Source organism: Pyrus communis, chromosome 12 (genome assembly GCF_041283825.1).
Source record: "Pyrus communis isolate YQ-2024b chromosome 12, ASM4128382v1, whole genome shotgun sequence".
Taxonomy (NCBI): domain Eukaryota; kingdom Viridiplantae; phylum Streptophyta; class Magnoliopsida; order Rosales; family Rosaceae; genus Pyrus; species Pyrus communis.
In genome coordinates, this window is record NC_142576.1 from 9065230 (window position 1) to 9083616 (window position 18387).

Consider the following 18387-nt stretch of genomic DNA (forward strand, 5'->3'; position numbering starts at 1 on the left):
TCACATAAATGTGATTGGCCTCTTTCCCACAAGATGGGAGTTTAAAATAAATTTAAAATCTATAGTTTAGTAACACAACTTCAAATGTCCGTATTTATACCGTTATAAATCGGACTCGCAAACGACTTTCACCTGTGCGCTCATAGTTTCAAGATTTATTCGAAAAACGTTACTTGTGACCTCGAAAGGTCAACGAGTTTTAGATAATTACTTTCCAAACTTCAAACTTTGTAACTAATTTAATTAAAATCTAAATCCAAATAAATTATTATAATTTCTCGAAAAATAATATAAAATCTCAATAATACAAATACATAGATTATAATAGTGAAATCCAGGAACGAGATTTCACAACCGACATCGAACCGAAATTTTGGTTCGGTTCGGTTCGATTTTCTTTAGGTTTTTTTCCGTTCGGTTTTTTTTTTTTTTTTTTTTAATTTTTTTATTGTATAAAACCTTTTTTTTTTAATATGAAATTTAGAAAAAGGCTTGCATTGGTAGACTAAGAATAAAAAAATTGGAAAAAGTGGGAAGGTACAAGATTATATAAACCAATCCTAGTCCATCAACAACCTCAATTGCGAAAAAAAAAAATGATAACCCTATCTATTCCGAAAGCAAAAAAATTGAGAAGCTATTACAAGTTCCAAACTAGACTCAAGCACATCATTTGTATACTCAATATAAATTGGCTTCTCAAAAGTCGCCTTCCAAAACTTTCCTCTATAACCAATGGAATAACCTCCCTAATTGAACCAAGTATGCTCATTGAAAAAGCCTTATATGTAGTTTGCAACAAAATTTCACAAAAGAAACATCACAAATATACATTCATAAAGTGTAAAAGGATTCAGTTTGGTTCAGTTTCCAAACCTCCAAAACTGAAATCCAGCCAATAAAGTTGGTTCGGTTTGGTTTTTTTTCCTTTTTCGGTTCCTTTTTTTTCGATCTTCTGTTCTTTCGATTTCGTTTTAGTATTCGATCGGGATTTTTTCGGTTTTTGATTTTTTGAAGTCACCCCTAGTTTCTTCATCTTTCAATATGTGGGCTTTTCACGTGTATCTCATAACGCTGTCTTTTAGGCTTTTACATTTGTCATTAAAATTTCCCTAACTACAATTTTGTCATGAGATAGCCAATGTGACAAAATAGTAGTAGTATTGCAATTTTTCTGACACGCCCCGATCCCGATGTCCGGAGGACAACAGGATGGCCACGTGCTGGCCGACACCCAAGGATGACGCAAGCCATTTAATGAGTGCATATGCCGAGAACATATGAAACATGCATATAAATTTTGCGTGTTACTACGCAAAGTATTATCAAAATACAAACTTTCCAATATATAAAAATATTCAACCGCCAACAATAAATTTATGATAATGCATGACATGTTCAGAGTATACTACTAAAACAGAATACAAGCGGATGTGCTATTACAAGGGATGTCAAGGTAGAGAGGATGGCACGATGTCACTGGTAGGGAAATGTCTCGTAGCTCGGATCGTAAGCCTTGTTCCTATGTCTTGAGGGGGCGCAAAACAAACATGAGTGGACCAAGTTGATATATAAGTAGTACAAACATAGTTATTCAATAACGTACTAACCCCCAAAGTTTATGAAAACTAGTAGCATAATAGGTGATAGGTTTTTCGGAAAACCCTAGCATGCCATAAAACCTTTCATTAAACATACATTGTATAGTGTGTTAACTAGTGGTATCATAATCGCCCGAAGGCAGAACATAAGCCACGCGCCCGGAGGCAGAACATACACCACGCGCCCGCAAGGCAGAACATCGCCTGTAAGCAGGACATACGCCCGTAGGCAGGAAATACACCCGAAGGCAGAACATACGCTTGAAGGCAAAACATACACCCGAAGGCAGGACAGTGACCACTAGATACGCACTAAAACATTGAATATAGTCTTTCCAAACATAAGTACATATATCTCAAAACTCTCATGGTATATAGCCATCCATCATATATACTACAAAGAACAAAGATTTGATAAAGTATTGTATTCCAAAATATTCTCAGTAAAACATGATAATCATAAAGTGTAAATCTAATTTACTCGTAAAACGTTTCATAAATGTAACCATTAAATCATGCTTTTCATGTATGCATTTCTACTATTAAAACATGCATTTTAGAAGGGTCCACTCACAGATATTCCATCATAGAAGAGCCGTACGAAAAAGAAGGGACAGAAACGCCGCTAGTAATTGCACCTAAGCACATAGAGGGTCCAATTAATAAAACTCTATCATAACGATTGAATTTTAGAAAAAAAAAGAAGTCATAACCGGATTCAGAACGTCTAAAAACATAAAGGGGGACCTCAGGCACCCCCACGCTCCGCAGCAAAGTGGCGGCTCCGACAGTCATGCGCCAGGAAAAGTCATTGGAAAGTTGGCTGAAAAAGTCGTCGGCATCGCCGTGGATGGTGGCGCGTGTGCTCCATGCATCAACACTAGCTTGGCCTTACGCGCACCAACGAGCAGGCCCAAGCGTGGCTTGGGTTCTGGGTTGGGTTTAGGCTGAAAGGTTTTGGGCCTTATGGGCCTAAGGTCAACAGGCCAAATGCCCAGGTTCTCACGGCCCAAAGGCCTAGGGTCCAAGGTTCCGGCCTAGGGCTTTTGGGTTAAGGGTTTAATGGGTTTTTGGGTTATAGTGGGTTGGGTTGAAGGCTTGTGGGTTGGGCTTGAGTTCTAAGGCCCAAGGCCTGGGGTCATAAGGGTTTAGGTTAGGGGCTCCTGGGGGTTGGGCTTGGACTTTGAAAAGGTTTTGGGCTCAGCAGCCTGGCCCCAAGGCTAGGGTTGGGTTTAGGGTTGGTTTGGATCTGGGTCTCAGGACCCCAGGTCGGGTTGACCAGTTTTTAGGCCACACTTTGGCCGGTTTCTGGGCTAGTTTTCAAACGCTCATAACTTCTTCGTTACTCATTCAAATCAAGTGATTCAAACATGAAAGTTATAGTACTCGATGAGATGAAGAGATTGGTACCTTGCACGATGGTCAACTCACCATGGTTTGGTCGAAAAACGCCTCGAAAAGGGCTGTGCTTGTCGGAAAGTTTGGAAAAGCTACCCCGAGCTATCTTCTACAATTCACACGTATGCACAACTTAAAACAAGCTTCGATCTAACCCTAAAACACATCCTAAGGGTTTTTAGAAGCTTACCCGTCGGAACATCAAGAAACTCGTTGAGGAAGACGATGAATAATGTCGACCGAAAAGGAGAGGAAGGTTTGGGGGGGGGGGTTTCCTTCGTTTCTGAAAACACATGGGTGATGGTGGTGGTGCCAAGGTTGTTGTCTGTTGTGGTTGTTGGTGTAGTACCCTCGGGAAGGGTAGTTTTCAACAGTGGGGAAGAGAAGAGCCAAGAGGAGAGGGAGAGAGTTTGAAAGAGTGAGAGTGTTCAGAGAAAGAGAAGGAGAGCTTGATATTTTCAGAAAAGGGGAGGGGACTTACGGGTGCAAGGGAACAAGGAAGGGACATGTGGGCCTTAATGGCTCACATAAAAATGTCACTAAAGATGAAACGTAAAAAATATTCGAAAACATTTGACGTTCGAATGTAAAACCTTCGTTATAAATCCGAATTCGAATCTGTTCGTGCTTACGCATTCGCAGCGATGCGTACGATACAAATAACATAATTAATTTATAACTTCGGGTTTCATCGAGACGGTCAAATAAAATAAACTCAAGGACTAAAAGGTAATTTCATAAATTTGTTAATATGAAATTACAATTAATTTAAGGTGGGGTTTCACATTTTCCCTATTCATGCTTCTCCTTTTTGGCTTATACAATAACTAGATGATATTTCATTAGGAATTTAAAAACCATATATTTTTTAATAATATTGCATATATAGATCAAGCGATATCCAATTAATGTCTTTTTTGTTTATGCTCAAATCCAATGTTACCTTTTTGTTTTCTGTACAAATCCTCTAGTAGTCCTGCATCACCACTACTTGAAATACATAAATCTGTGGTCAATTCTTGTTACCATTTGTGCAACGTCTTTATTCTCAAATTCACCTTATTTGGATGGTTATCTATGGTTATCGGATTTAACAGGTTGGATTATCTTCCCTATTATAGAATGGTACAAAACGTTTCTTATAAAGTGAACACACAGATGAGAAAACAAAATCACAGATCCTAGAAATTTTCTATTAAGTATTAAAATCACAGTATCAATTACTCCATATAGCAAAATCAAACCAAATCTCAGACAATGTGAATACAAAAGGAACACTATTCCACCGCTTAATAAAACAATAAAATAGTGATAATACATGAAAGGAATTACATAGAATTGCAGTATCCAAATAATTAATCTAGATGATTGCATATAACTATATGAGAAAAACACAGAAACCGTTTAGTAAACAGTTTCCTAGCAAAGATTCACCTAATTCTTATATAAAGCACAACAACATAGCACAATTTTCATTCAGAAACCCAAAAAACATAGAAAAGCATACGATATGGGAATGGGACTTTCCTACCAAAACTTGCCATGGTTGGCCTTGCTGCTTGTGCTAGCCTTTGGCATTGCCTCCTCTTCCTCATCAGATGGCAAAGAGAAGTATAATCAATTGCATGGAAGATGGGCAACATTTGGCCACATCCTATCAAAGGGCTCTCCAATTCAGACATCTGGTGCAGCAGGTGAAGAACAGGGAATTGGTGTAAGTTCACCACCTCTTCCCAAAATATCATCAAGAGGAATCTATTTTGGTATGTTGCCAAAGGCCACTCCAATGCCACCATCTGGTCCTGGTAAAGGAGGTAATGATCAACCACCATCAAGTCCTGGCAAGGGAGGTGGCAATCTTCCACCAGCAAGAATGAAATTATGATGTTGCTACGGCACCCAAATTGTGGAATTGCTAATTTTTAATTTCAATTTCAACCACCATTTAATAATGTCAATTTGGAAATAATGCATGATTGTGTACATGCGTCTTTCTTCACTGCATTCTTTGATAGCAAAGAAGAAGTTTCATTTTCAACTGTCGAATTTCATTGATGTCATAGTATTTCATTAATTTATTGGCAAATAGCCTATCACTATAAAAATATATATATAAAAAAAAACAACTTAGGAGCCGATCAGAATTTGTCTCCTAGAATCAAAGTTGTCGCGAAAAGTACAGTGCGGCCAATTTTGTCGGGTAATAGTCGTAGCGTGAAAGCCATTGTAACAAGTTTTTGTCGACGGGTAAGATTAATCGTCAGGTAAAACACAATGCCCGACAAAACATGCGACGAACCTCCGTCGGTAAAGTATGCGTTGGCCGTTGAGGCCAGGAAAGCGTTTCACTCGACGAAAACATGTGGATGTGCAAAAATTAAATTGATTTTGAAAATAGATTTTTTTTTTTTTTTAATTTTGCCCGACGACTTGTCGTAGGGTTAGTCGACCTTTAAATGTTTTGCTTGATTTTGTTACCCGACGGTGCCGGGCAAGATATAAATAATTTTTTTTCAAATGTAATAATTAATTAAATAGTATTATATTAATATGAGAATATTAAAAAAAAGTATTTAATTAATAACAAAGTTGGTACAATATGCTCAATAAGAGCTCTCAATCATGTCTCACGTGTGGTATAGTGAAGTGAGGTGAGTCTTGGAACGATTCGAAGATTTCACAACTAAGGTCATATCATGGACCTCCAAGATATTACGATATCCCTAACGGTAAAGATATAACCATTTAGGGACGTACCTTGTGCGGGTTTAATAAGTAACCTGCGTGAGCACAACAAACAAGGCAAGCATCATTTCGAGGATCATGGGGGTTGGATGCATTGGGATTTGCCTAAATCCGTAGTACCTTTAAGGTGGCGGAAAACGTCTTTAATACCAATTCAGTGGTTGCGTGTAGGCGCAGTACTACATCTTTACTAATAGATCAACAGTGAATGAGATGTCATTTCTAATTACAATGAGCTAAGTATAACAAGAGCAAAGTTGAACTCAGATATGGAACTTCAGATTCCATAACCTCTTTAAGGGTCTCATTTGCATATAGCGTATGAAAGATCATATGTATACTCAAAGGTAACACCTTCGGGGTGTAGTTCAACTGGTAGACCAAAGTACCGTCAAAACAACGCTTTGAACTTTATGTCAAGGCATAAACGAGTTTTCCCAAGATCCTTTATCTCAAATTTCATGTTCAGGTGCGAGACAGTTTTCTTAAGCTCTTCCAGAGTCTTACTGAGATGCATGTCATTAACATAAACTGTAACTCTAGCAATTCGGAATAAGACTTCATAGCTTAACACACAAGGGCATAATTCATATCCTTAACTGATCAAATAATCACTTAGACGGGTATACCACATTCGCCGGATTTCTTTAATCCATAAGTGAACATCTCAAACAAGTTAAGAGGGTGTTCCATGGTTTGGAACTTTTTGAACCAATCTATGTAATTCTTCGGGAGCTTACATGTAAATCTCTATATCTATATCCCCATGGAGAAACACTAACCACATTTCATAATGCTGAATTCAATCGCATGGCATTTGAGAGAAATCTTGCACCGTAAGGCATGCATCATATCATACTGCTTCATTCATCTCATTACGCTTCCTTTCCCACTTGTAACACAACAGGGTTACCTTAGGCAGTGTAGGAACGATAGTTGTAAACACACTCTGGTAAGGAATTTATCCTGGATTGTAATTTCAGTTATCCAATCAGTTTTACGTTGTCACTAATCAATGGAACACGGTTCGATAACATCACTTTTCATTTATGTTGGTAGCTACCATATAAGTGAAAACATCATCAATGGTAATCTCATTTCAACTCCATTTTCTCATCCAAACTAGTAGACTGGACCAAGAACTTCAAGTCTTGGGGGTAATCCGAATTAATCTTATAAGATGAAAATGATTTGAGACAACGCTCGAGTATGGATTCATTTTGTAGCATGACCTTCCTTTTCTAGGGAAGTGAATCCTATGAATTAAGTGATATGTCGTGCGCCAGGCCAAGATAGATTGATTGGCTATCCGCCGGTGTACTGGACCGTCCAACAAGGGCAGCCAAATTGTTTAACAGGGGCGGCGCACCCTTCGAGAATGTTTACCCGACGTCCGTTAAGTACATCTATCCATGTAGGCTTCTTTGTAGTTGGTATATGATTTTGTCACTTTAGCTAGATCAGAGGAATGCGTCTAGAGCAACGTTTTGAAAGCTAGAATTCATAGCACTTGCTTATCACACTTGTGCGGTACAAGGATCGAGATGAGACATAGTAGGTAACATCCACGCAAATTTGTGTCGTTTTATAGAAACGTTGATGTTCTTATCTCCCCCTAACGGCGGGAAGACTATCTCATTAAAGTGACAATTCGCAAATGAGTTGTAAAGAGCTCTAAGAGAGCTAGTGAAGGAGAATCATAATCGACAAAGATTCACATCCTTCTTTGAGGACCCATGTTGGTACGTTGTGGCGGCGCAACCTGGCACATAGAATGCACACCCAAAATGCGTAAATACGAAGCGTCAGGTTCATACCAAGTAACCAACTTTAACATCAAATAGGTTGGGTGGCAATGGGCCTCAAGGCGGAACAACATAGCTGCGTACAAGATTGCATAACCCTCGGTAAAAATCGAAAACTTGGTGCGTCCACCAAGGTCCAGGGATCAATTAAATTGTGCTTTATGATTGCTCTGCGAGGTTGTTTTGGGGTGAACATGGGAATTTGATGTCCAATTATAAATTGAAGAGACATGCAATACTTTATCGAAAACCGTCGATATAAACTCTCACATTATCCAGTTTCCCAGACATTATGGGATAAGTAGGGTGGTGAACCCTTAAAATCGGCCAGGAGGTTTAGCAGCAATGTGTGTGGACAAACATGTGACTAGTTTGTCGATTCATTAACTAAAACCATAAATATTTATATGGTCCACATTTTGGTTGGATTAGTCCACATATATTCCCTTGAATCCACTGTGAAAAGAGGGTTGTTTCGTATCTTTGCTAGGGATGATTTAGAAAATCAATTTCCTAATGAGCAGATTTGGCAAAGTGTGCTTGTAGACACAAGATCCTTACTTGGAGTAAGGAGATGCGTTGTGGCATCATTGTTTGACTAAAGTGTCCCAAATGGTCATGCCAAAGCAAGTAAACTGCTCGAATCACCCATTTTCAGGCTGGGCATATATAGTATGTTCCCAGTTAGGAGATAGCCTATTGGCCCTAAAGCAAAGCTTCAGGCTCATTTTTGGAGATGGTGCAAAGATACTTAACTCTATTTTCAAAGTGGTTTCATTTATGATCGTTGTCATCTCAAATATCCTTAAAACTCAACGACATTCTTTCGGAACGGGGAGAATATAAGGTCTTTGACATGGTAATTTAGTACCATTCATACAACGAGGAGCGTGCCAATGCTCTTAATCAAGTTGGATAGACCTGAAGTCGTTGTTAGAGATGTGATTTAGATGTAAAGTTAGTGTGTGTGGTATCGCATTCATCCAAACAACTAACTTTCCCATATTCGTACCTAAGCACATATTGAATTCAGTCACATGTATGCAAGAAACATGATTCAATTAACTTATTTTCGGGAACAATATCCCTTATGCTTGAAGTTTTAGGTCTTAGGTGCCAAGGATCATACTTCGGGCATGATGCCACGCCTTGGCAGGCCTTGATTTTATCATATGTTGTAAAAACAAACTCGAAATTGGATTTTGAGAGAGACAGACCCAGGCTTGGGTTCGGTAGACTTCAGTCGAAGCTGAAGAGGTCTGTTCGGTAGGCATTTGTGTTGGAAATGTGCCCTAAAACCAATCATATGATGATACTTTATGGACATTTCACATGTTAAACTAATATAGTTTAATATTAAGGGCAAACATTATTGTTTGAGCCGTCTCGTATAAATGTTATATGCTTAAACGATAAGTCCAAGGAATATGTGATTGGAAGAATGCGATCTAAAGAAGTTAGATTCATGAGACCATTCTTTCGTTGACACATCCTAAACGTTCCTGATCATAGGATTGTCAATTGGGCATTGACAGTCCGTTAAGATCAGTACGTGCTATGTCTTCTCTCAGGGAGAGTGACTAGTCTCGAGTCATTGGTGTGTGTGACATCAAGACAAGTACGTAGGTGCTCAATAGAGAATGAGTTCACTGAACACGATCAACGAAGAGTTCTCATATTCATGTCACATGAGAACTCATGGTTGGGATAATGCAAATTAGTCTTTTGACCTGAGGCATCACAGTTGTCTTGTGGTTAGGTCCTTAATCTTTGATTATGTCAAAGTCACTCCATCAGGAGGGTGTCCACGGCATCGTTGGGGTTAAGCCACTTAGCCATGGAGGCAAGTGAATGCGCAACAAGGGATCTCTAACCTTCAAACTGTTTGAGGGAGAATACTCTATGATATGATTTAGAATCTCTGGCCAGAGTATGAATGAGATGTTGGAATGCGTTCCAGATCACATTCAAGGTAATCATATAAGCACAAGATTCACATTGGATAGTAGACATGAATAAACTATCAAACCAAACAATGTGGTCAAGAGTATTGTATTAGAGAAAGACCGTATTGCATTTGTAATCCTAAAACTGAATAGGTTCTCCACCTCTTCTGATTAGCTTGGGTAACCATGACATGCTGCTAGGCGTCAACCATGGTTTGTGGAAGCCCTAAAAGTGTATTATCACTAACGGGAGAATTGAAAGTAAGTTTCAATTCACAATTGATTTGAAAGAGTTTGAATCGCCCACTGCCTCGCTAAAAGGAACCTAATGGATCGTACACCGTGTAAGGTAGAGATTGAAGATTCAACGGAGATGAGTTAGAATAATTAAATGGTTTAATTATTTATGGCAATGATTAATTAATATGATTATTAATCAAACGAATAAGTTCGTTAAAAAACCACGGGATAGTTTTGGACATTAAGGCCCAATGGGCTTCGAACGTCAAGTCCATTGACTTAAGTTGTGTGACAACTTAATGAATAATGATTCACAAAGGCCCAAATAGCCCAATAAATCCCATGTTAAAGAATGAGTGGTTTTGGACTTATTTACAAGTTTGCCACTCAAATGAATTAAGGAATAAGTATGACTTTATAGCCAAAATTCATTAAGGGTAATTTTTGGGGAAAGGATGAGAACATAAGCTCTCCTTTCTCTCTAAAATTTCAGCCACCTTGGAGGGATCATCTAGCAATCAAACTCCTCCAAGGTCACTCATTTCTTCTACAATATGCCTTGGTGTGGAGACTTAGAGGTTTTCAATTTTGGGAACTTGGAGAAACCTTTTCATCCATCCAAATCCATGGATCTAAGATGCAAGGAATGAAGGCCCTCTCTTTGGGTGATTAGCCTTTGCTTATGCAAAGAGGAATCTACAAAGGTATTGATTTCTCAACTCACTTTGTTTTGAGTTGAGTCTTGGTTCACCTATCTACTAGGCTTTGAAGTTCATGGGTTAAGTTTTGTTTTTGAGTGCATATAAACATGATTCCGCCTTTTAATTGTTAATTGCATGTTGTTGATGTTGCTCAAATGAACTTGTTTTTCACAAATTTTCCTTCAATTTGTGTCGAAGAAAAGCATGCCATTTGGTACATCCCTGCCTAAACAGGGTACCACCATTTGGTAAACTCCAACCGACGCTGAGTTGAGCCATTTGGTATACTCCAGCCGAACTGAGTCGTACTATTCGGTAAACTCTAGTCGAAGCTGAGTTTATGCCTTTCTCTCAAATTTGTGGTAGTAATCAAATCCGAGAATTTGATAAACTTCCACTTTCTACAGTGTTATTTTAGGAGCGAGCTAGAAACAAGGAAGGATGAGAAAAGTATTCTCTAGTCAAAATTCAATCGGATTTATAAACTTCAGAATCGTACTCATTCATGGACGTAATCATGGTGTGTTTCACGCAATATCTTTCATGATTAAATGGTCCGTAGGAGCGAGCCAAATGAGCCATGGAATCCTCGTTCAGGAGGTATTTCCGTTTGTAGTGCTTCGGTCATAAGTCTTCGAATGAAGATCATGGTGGAGACTTATTCAGCTCTTCCATGCCATTGTTGGCTACAAAGGTTTCTTAGCTTCCTTGATAATCAAGTGAAGATTCACGTCTTATACCCCACATAAAGTGGTTTCTATTAGAAATGTCCAAATCAGGAAAATCAAACTCGTTATGGTACGACAATCCACTGAATGGAGGGAACAAGATTGTGATTGGTGCTATAGGAATGAATCATCCATAAGCATCAAAGTTTAGAATATTCGGGGTTCTAAGACTGATAAGTCACATTTTGCATGCATTTATATCTTCCATATTTGGCGTCTTTGTGATGTTTTGGATTAAGCTAGTTGCATTTTACATTGTTTGGTGTTAGTGTGCAGCCGTGTGTAATAAGATCAATTGGAAGGCAAATGAAGGAAAAACATTCCTTTTGGTAGTTGAGCATTATTCCAAGCGTGGAGAGGATTCTAGGGAGTTAATTTGAAGAAGAATCTAGGAGACATTTGGCTGCTGGAATTTCATGAAATGATGTGGAAGGAAAGTGGTGCAATTCGGCCATATTGGGTGAATCTAAACAAGGCAAAAACATTGAAGTCAGATTGGGTGGTTCCAACACCAAAACATGCATTCACATGCATATTCAAACAACCATGCCGTGCACTTTCATTCCCTTTCCAGAAATGGACAACCTGGAATTGGTTGTACAAATCTAGAAAGGGAATGAAAGTGCACGGCATGGTTGTGTTTGTTGGTGTAAATGTGGCTGAATGGTTTAATTAATGTGAGTGGATGTTTTTGGTGCAAAAGGGAGCTGGACAAGGCAAGGGAACACACAACTTGTGTCGTGTATTCCCTTGCCTTGTCCAGCTCCCTTTTGCACCAAAAACATCCACTCACATTAATTAAACCATTCAGCCACATTTACACCAACAAACACAACCATGCCGTGCACTTTCATTCCCTTTCTAGATTTGTACAACCAATTCCAGGTTGTCCATTTCATCCTTGCAGCCAATACACATGCATGTTGAATTAAATAGCAATATGCATGCATATTGCCCTAGTGCCGTGCATTCACCATCCCAGAAACCCACTCATTCCAGCTCACATTTGCATTTCCAGCTCCATTCTTAATGTTGGCAGCCACATTCCCCTTATATAAAACCATGCAAAATCACTTCTCTGGCTCTCTCCCATCATCCCATTATTCACACACATAACCGCTCCATCTCTGTCCATTTGCTCTCCCATCATCCCATTATTCACACACATAGCCGCTCCATCTCTGTCCATTTGCTCTCCCATTTGCAGAAACCATTCAACCATAGCCCATCTACCTTCATTTACATCACACTTGGAGAACCAACACCGAAGACCACTCTTAAGGGATTTCGACATCAGTTTTGCTTCAAGGGTTTCTTCTTTTTAATCCTATGTTCACTCATGTTATATATTTTTATGTCAAACCTTTTGTAAACATGAAGTGTAACTAATCTCTCTCTAGGGATTCGATGTATCCTTGCAAGAGTGCCATGTAGTTAATTCAGAATTCTCATTTAATCTATCTATTTCTTGTTTCATTCTCCGATTTAATTGTGACTTAGTGTGTTGATTTTAATGGTTGATCATCATTTGAATTAACCACAGGTTGTTTAGCCAAGATTAAAGCACACATCATGCATAATCTTGGTGGATATGTGAATGAATGAAGGGAATGTTTTGCAAACATTCTGCCGAGTGTTCCCTTTGGTTTTATGAAAGTTTCTTGTGCACTACATATTCTTAATTAGGAACCAAAGTTGCACATCAAAATTAGGCTCATGATTAGAGACATTTGATCAACTCCACACATCATATGGTTGATCATATCTAAGTGAAACAAACTCAAGAAATAGGTAGATGACTGAGTATAAACTGATTTAACAAACATGGCCTTGGGTTAGCAATGGTTAAATCGAATCCCTAGCTTCATCTCCATTGGTACTATTCCATTTTATTAGTTGTTGATTCGTTTATTTGTGTTTACTTCATTTCCTTATGCTTTCAAGTTACAACAACAAATCTGCCTACATTGATTAGTTTTATTTCTCTAGTAAAGAGTTCTTGCAAAACAAGTGATTATATAGGTCCAATTAGTCCCTGTGGATTCGACACCCTTACTTGTGCCATTATACTAAACATATTCTAGCACTAGGAAGGAAGACAACAACAAAATGGCACCGTTGCCGGGGACTGATTTCAGTCCCTTGTAATTGCTTGTTTGCTATTAAACTTTGTTCTTTTCATTTTAAGTAGATTTCTAATTTTTATTCAAACTTGTTTTATTTTGTTTCTTGTAGTATATGTCAAATAGACTTGTTGAATTAGGCCAAATAATTGAACAGTTAAAGGGCAACACTTTGGACAACTTTGTGCCATCAAGTTTCTCCATTATCCGTGAAGAAGAGGAAGAGAATTCACCTAGTTCAACAAGTAAAGGATCTGAGCACTTTAATTGGGAAAGAGAAGAAGATATGGCGGGCAACCAAGATGAGCTTCGAGCTTTGGAGGACTTTGCTCAACCAATCATACCAAATTCACCTTCATGCATCTTGCTGCCCACAGAAGCTAGAAACTATGATCTTAAATCTTCACATTTCCATATGTTTCCCTCTTTTTATGGCTTACCTAATGAAGACCCTTTAGCTCATATTAAAGAGTTTTACAATGTTGTGAGTGGTTTACCTTTGCAGGGAGTAAGTGAAGCAAATTTGAGGATGAGAGTGTTTCCTTACACCTTGAAAGATAGGGCCAAAAGTTGGTTGATGACTCTAACACCAGGTTCCCTCACCACATGGGATGCCGTGGCTAAGAAGTTTTTGGAGAAGTTCTTTTCCACTCAAAAGACAGCCACATTAAGGGGACAAATCTTCAACTTCAAACAAGATGATGGAGAACCTTTCAATGAGTGTTGGGAGCGCTTTAAAGGCCTTTTGCTGCAATGTCCACACCATGGGTTACCTTTTCACTTACAAATGCAAATTTTCTATGATGGACTAACCCAAACATGTCAATCAACTGTTGATAATGCAGCAGGTGGAGCTTTGAAGAAAAAGAATGCTCAAGAGTCATATAACATTTATGAGATGTTGGGGTCTAATGCTCAACACAAAGATTTAAGGGGTAAGAAAGTTGGAGTCTATGAAACAAGCTCTAATCATGATCTTTTGTTGCAGGTTGCTAACCTAGAAAGGAAGCTTGAATCCGTGCTCAACATGGTGCCAAAAGCAAATGAAGTGTGTGCCATTTGCAACATACCAAGCCATCCTACTCATCAATGTCCATCTAGGGAGGCTTACCCCGAGTATGTTCAAGAGCAAGTGAACCTCATGAATTCTTACAATCAAAGGCCAAGGAATGATGTGTATTCCAATACATATAACTCAAGTTGGAGAGATCATCCCAACCTTTCATGGAAGAACAACAATCAATTCCAAAATTTCCAACCAAAACCTGCCACTACTCTTGAGGATACGGTTAAGTTGTTAGCCCAGAATACCTTGCAATTCCAACATACCACAAATAGCACTCTCCAACAACATTCGGCGGCTCTAACCAAAATGGAGACACAATTGGGGCAGATTGCAGATGCCTTGAACCAAAGAGAGGTTGGAAAGTTTCCAAGCCAACCCGTGATACTCCAAAGGAACCAAGAGCAAGCCAAAGCAATCACTACACTTAGAAGTGGTAAGGTTATCAATAATAGAGTTGGCAATGAAGTTACTAATGAATCTGATCATGTGAATGCAGGGGTTACTCAAGGAGAAAATGAGAAACCAAATGAGGAACCAAGCCATGCTACCTCCTCATTTGAAGCACCAAATCTTCATAAGGCCGAGAAACCTTACACTCCACCAATACCATTCCCTGGAAGACTTACCAAGAGTAAGCAGGATAAGTCATTTAAGGAAATTTTTGATATTCTAAGTAAGGTGAATGTTAACTTACCTTTGCTTGATGTCATTAGGAATGTTAAATGCATGAATGTTAAATTTTTGATATAAACGCCAAATTTGGTTGTTGTCTTCCTTCCTAGTGCTAGAATATGTTTAGTATAATGGCACAAGTAAGGGTGTCGAATCCACAGGGACTAATTGGACCTATATAATCACTTGTTTTGCAAGAACTCTTTACTAGAGAAATAAAACTAATCAATGTAGGCAGATTTGTTGTTGTAACTTGAAAGCATAAGGAAATGAAGTAAACACAAATAAACGAATCAACAACTAATAAAATGGAATAGTACTAATGGAGATGAAGCTAGGGATTCGATTTTACCATTGCTAACCCAAGGCCATGTTTGTTAAATCAGTTTATACTCAGTCATCTACCTATTTCTTGAGTTTGTTTCACTTAGATATGATCAACCATATGATGTGTGGATTTGATCAAATGTCTCTAATCATGAGCCTAATTGTGATGTGCAACTTTGGTTCCTAATCAAGAATATGTAGTGCACAAGAAACTTTCATAAAACCAAAGGGAACACTCGGTAGAATGTTTGCAAAACATTCCCTTCATTCATTCACATATCCACCAAGATTATGCATGATGTGTGCTTTAATCTTGGCTAAACAACCTGTGGTTAATTCAAATGATGATCAAGCATTAAAATCAACACACTAAGTTACAATTAAATCGGAGAATGAAACAAGAAATAGATAGATTAAATGAGAATTCTGAATTAACTACATGGCACTCTTGCAAGGCTACATCGAATCCCTAGAGAGAGATTAGTTACACTTCATGTTTACAAAAGGTTTGACATAAAAATATATAACATGAGTGAACATAGGATTAAGAAGAAGAAACCCTTGAAGCAAAACTGATGTCGAAATCCCTTAAGAGTGGTCTTCGGTGTTGGTTCTCCAAGTGTGATGTAAATGAAGGTAGATGGGCTATGGTTGAATGGTTTCTGCAAATGGGAGAGCAAATGGACAGAGATGGAGCGGCTATGTGTGTGAATAATGGGATGATGGGAGAGAGCCAGAGAAGTGATTTTGCATGGTTTTATATAAGGGGAATGTGGCTGCCAACATTAAGAATGGAGCTGGAAATGCAAATGTGAGCTGGAATGAGTGGGTTTCTGGGATGGTGAATGCACGGCACTAGGGCAATATGCATGCATATTGCTATTTAATTCAACATGCATGTGTATTGGCTGCAAGGATGAAATGGACAACCTGGAATTGGTTGTACAAATCTGGAAAGGGAATGAAAGTGCACGGCATGGTTGTGTTTGTTGGTGTAAATGTGGCTGAATGGTTTAATTAATGTGAGTGGATGTTTTTGGTGCAAAAGGGAGTTGGACAAGGCAAGGGAATACACGACACAAGTTGTGTGGGAGTGCATAAGGGAGCTGGAATGGCATAATGTGAGCTGGAAAGGTAATGGCATGCACGGCATGGTGTTTGAATATGCATGTGAATGCATGTTTTGGTGTTGGAACCACCCAATCTGACTTCAATGTTTTTGCCTTGTTTAGATTCACCCAATATGGCCGAATTGCACCACTTTCCTTCCACATCATTTCATGAAATTCCAGCAGCCAAATGTCTCCTAGATTCTTCTTCAAATTAACTCCCTAGAATCCTCTCCATGCTTGGAATAATGCTCAACTACCAAAAGGAATGTTTTTCCTTCATTTGCCTTCCAATTGATCTTATTACACACTTGGCTGCACACTAACACCAAACAATGTAAAATGCAACTAGCTTAATCCAAAACATCACAAAGACGCCAAATATGGAAGATATAAATGCATGCAAAATGTGACTTATCAAATACCCCCAAACCTGGTTTTTGCTAGTCCTCGAGCAAACTTAAAACTAAAACACACAAAACACTAACATCTATCTAAACCACTTTCGCTGGCCAAACGATTGCACTGAGCATGTGCAACAAGCCTTTGAACCCCTAGGTGTCCCTAGTTGGAGGAGTTGTGTCTCCTGAGGGTTTACAATGATGACACCCACAAACATTTACAAAATCTGCAAACAATTTGGTTAATACATGCTTTAAACAAACTAATAAGATCCAATGAAAACTTTGTCATACATTCAAACTCAAAAGTTTGCCACTTCAAAGAACCGTATCCACTGTAAAGTATAAAGATATTTCTCCACGTCTTACAACTTCAAGGTCACCATACCCAAATTCTTAAGATAGAATTCGCCTCACCTCTACTCCTCACAGATTCCACTCAAGTTCTCACTCAGATCCTAAGGTTTAGTCTTCTCCGCAAACATATATGAGTGAAATTATGTAAAGGGAATTAAAATTCTCACATATGAAATATGAAATGGAAACACAATTTCTGAGTAGATCTCATGAAATGAATCAAATGCTAAGAATATAGATAACACACATACTTACCATCACCCATGAATACATCCTCAATGATCAGCTAGGTCTTTCTCAAGATTGTAATGTAAGGCTTAAGTTATAGGTTACGAAAGAAGTGATATGAAATACTAGAGCTTGGGGTATACCAAAGTGTCCTTGAGGATCATGCTCTTCACTTGCATTTGTCTTCTTTCTTCTTTGTTTTTGGCATCCAGGCCCTATGCCTTATAATGAGGAGATTTGGAACTTGTATCCACTTTGATTCTCTTTTTTTTATTTTTAGAACATCTTCAACATAGGTGCCCTTGGTACACGCCACAATCTTGTTCTAAAGCTCAATTTACCTTTAGTCTTCATCACATTGGTATTCCCCAAACTATAAGGTATGGCTTGTAATGGGCTAGAATGGGTAGAGTATGGTGTGGGTGATGAAAGAATTGGGCTAAAGTGTTTGGCTGCAACAAGGGTGAATGGAGCACACAAAGGGATAGGATTTAAGCCTTTTAGTAGTTAAAACATGCATAGCCTAACATCGTCTCATTGAGTTCATTCATAAATGATTCGAAACACATGGTATCTGAAAAAAAAAAAAAAGGTAATTCTTAGTATCCAATCAAAATAGAAGTAATGAGATCATTTAAAGTGAAATTGAAAGAAAAAAAATAGGAGTAGAAACACTTTAAACCCTCTCAAAGAAGCAATTAGGCTCAAAATAACTCACTAGGGTAGTCTCCACTATTCTTCTTCCAGAATTTGAGTATGGTACCTCTATCATCATAATTTCAAGAGTTACAGCTTTATACATGACAACAAGATGCAACACTTTTTCATAGCAACCCAATCGTTTGTTTTCAAACATAGTCCTCATATACATTCGTATTAGCATGCAAAAACACTCTTAACCAAAACTAACACAAACACAAAACAAACCTTCCATCCCACA

General features: G+C 38.4%; 1 non-coding gene across 1 annotated transcript; it reads right to left on the bottom strand.

Moving 5' to 3' along the window:
• Nucleotides 1-13947: 13947 nt before the first annotated feature.
• Nucleotides 13948-14058, bottom strand: LOC137746354 (small nucleolar RNA R71). The gene has a single exon (XR_011069825.1). It is a non-coding gene; the product is annotated as a small nucleolar RNA R71 (small nucleolar RNA).
• Between the last annotated feature and the right edge of the window lie 4329 nt (nucleotides 14059-18387).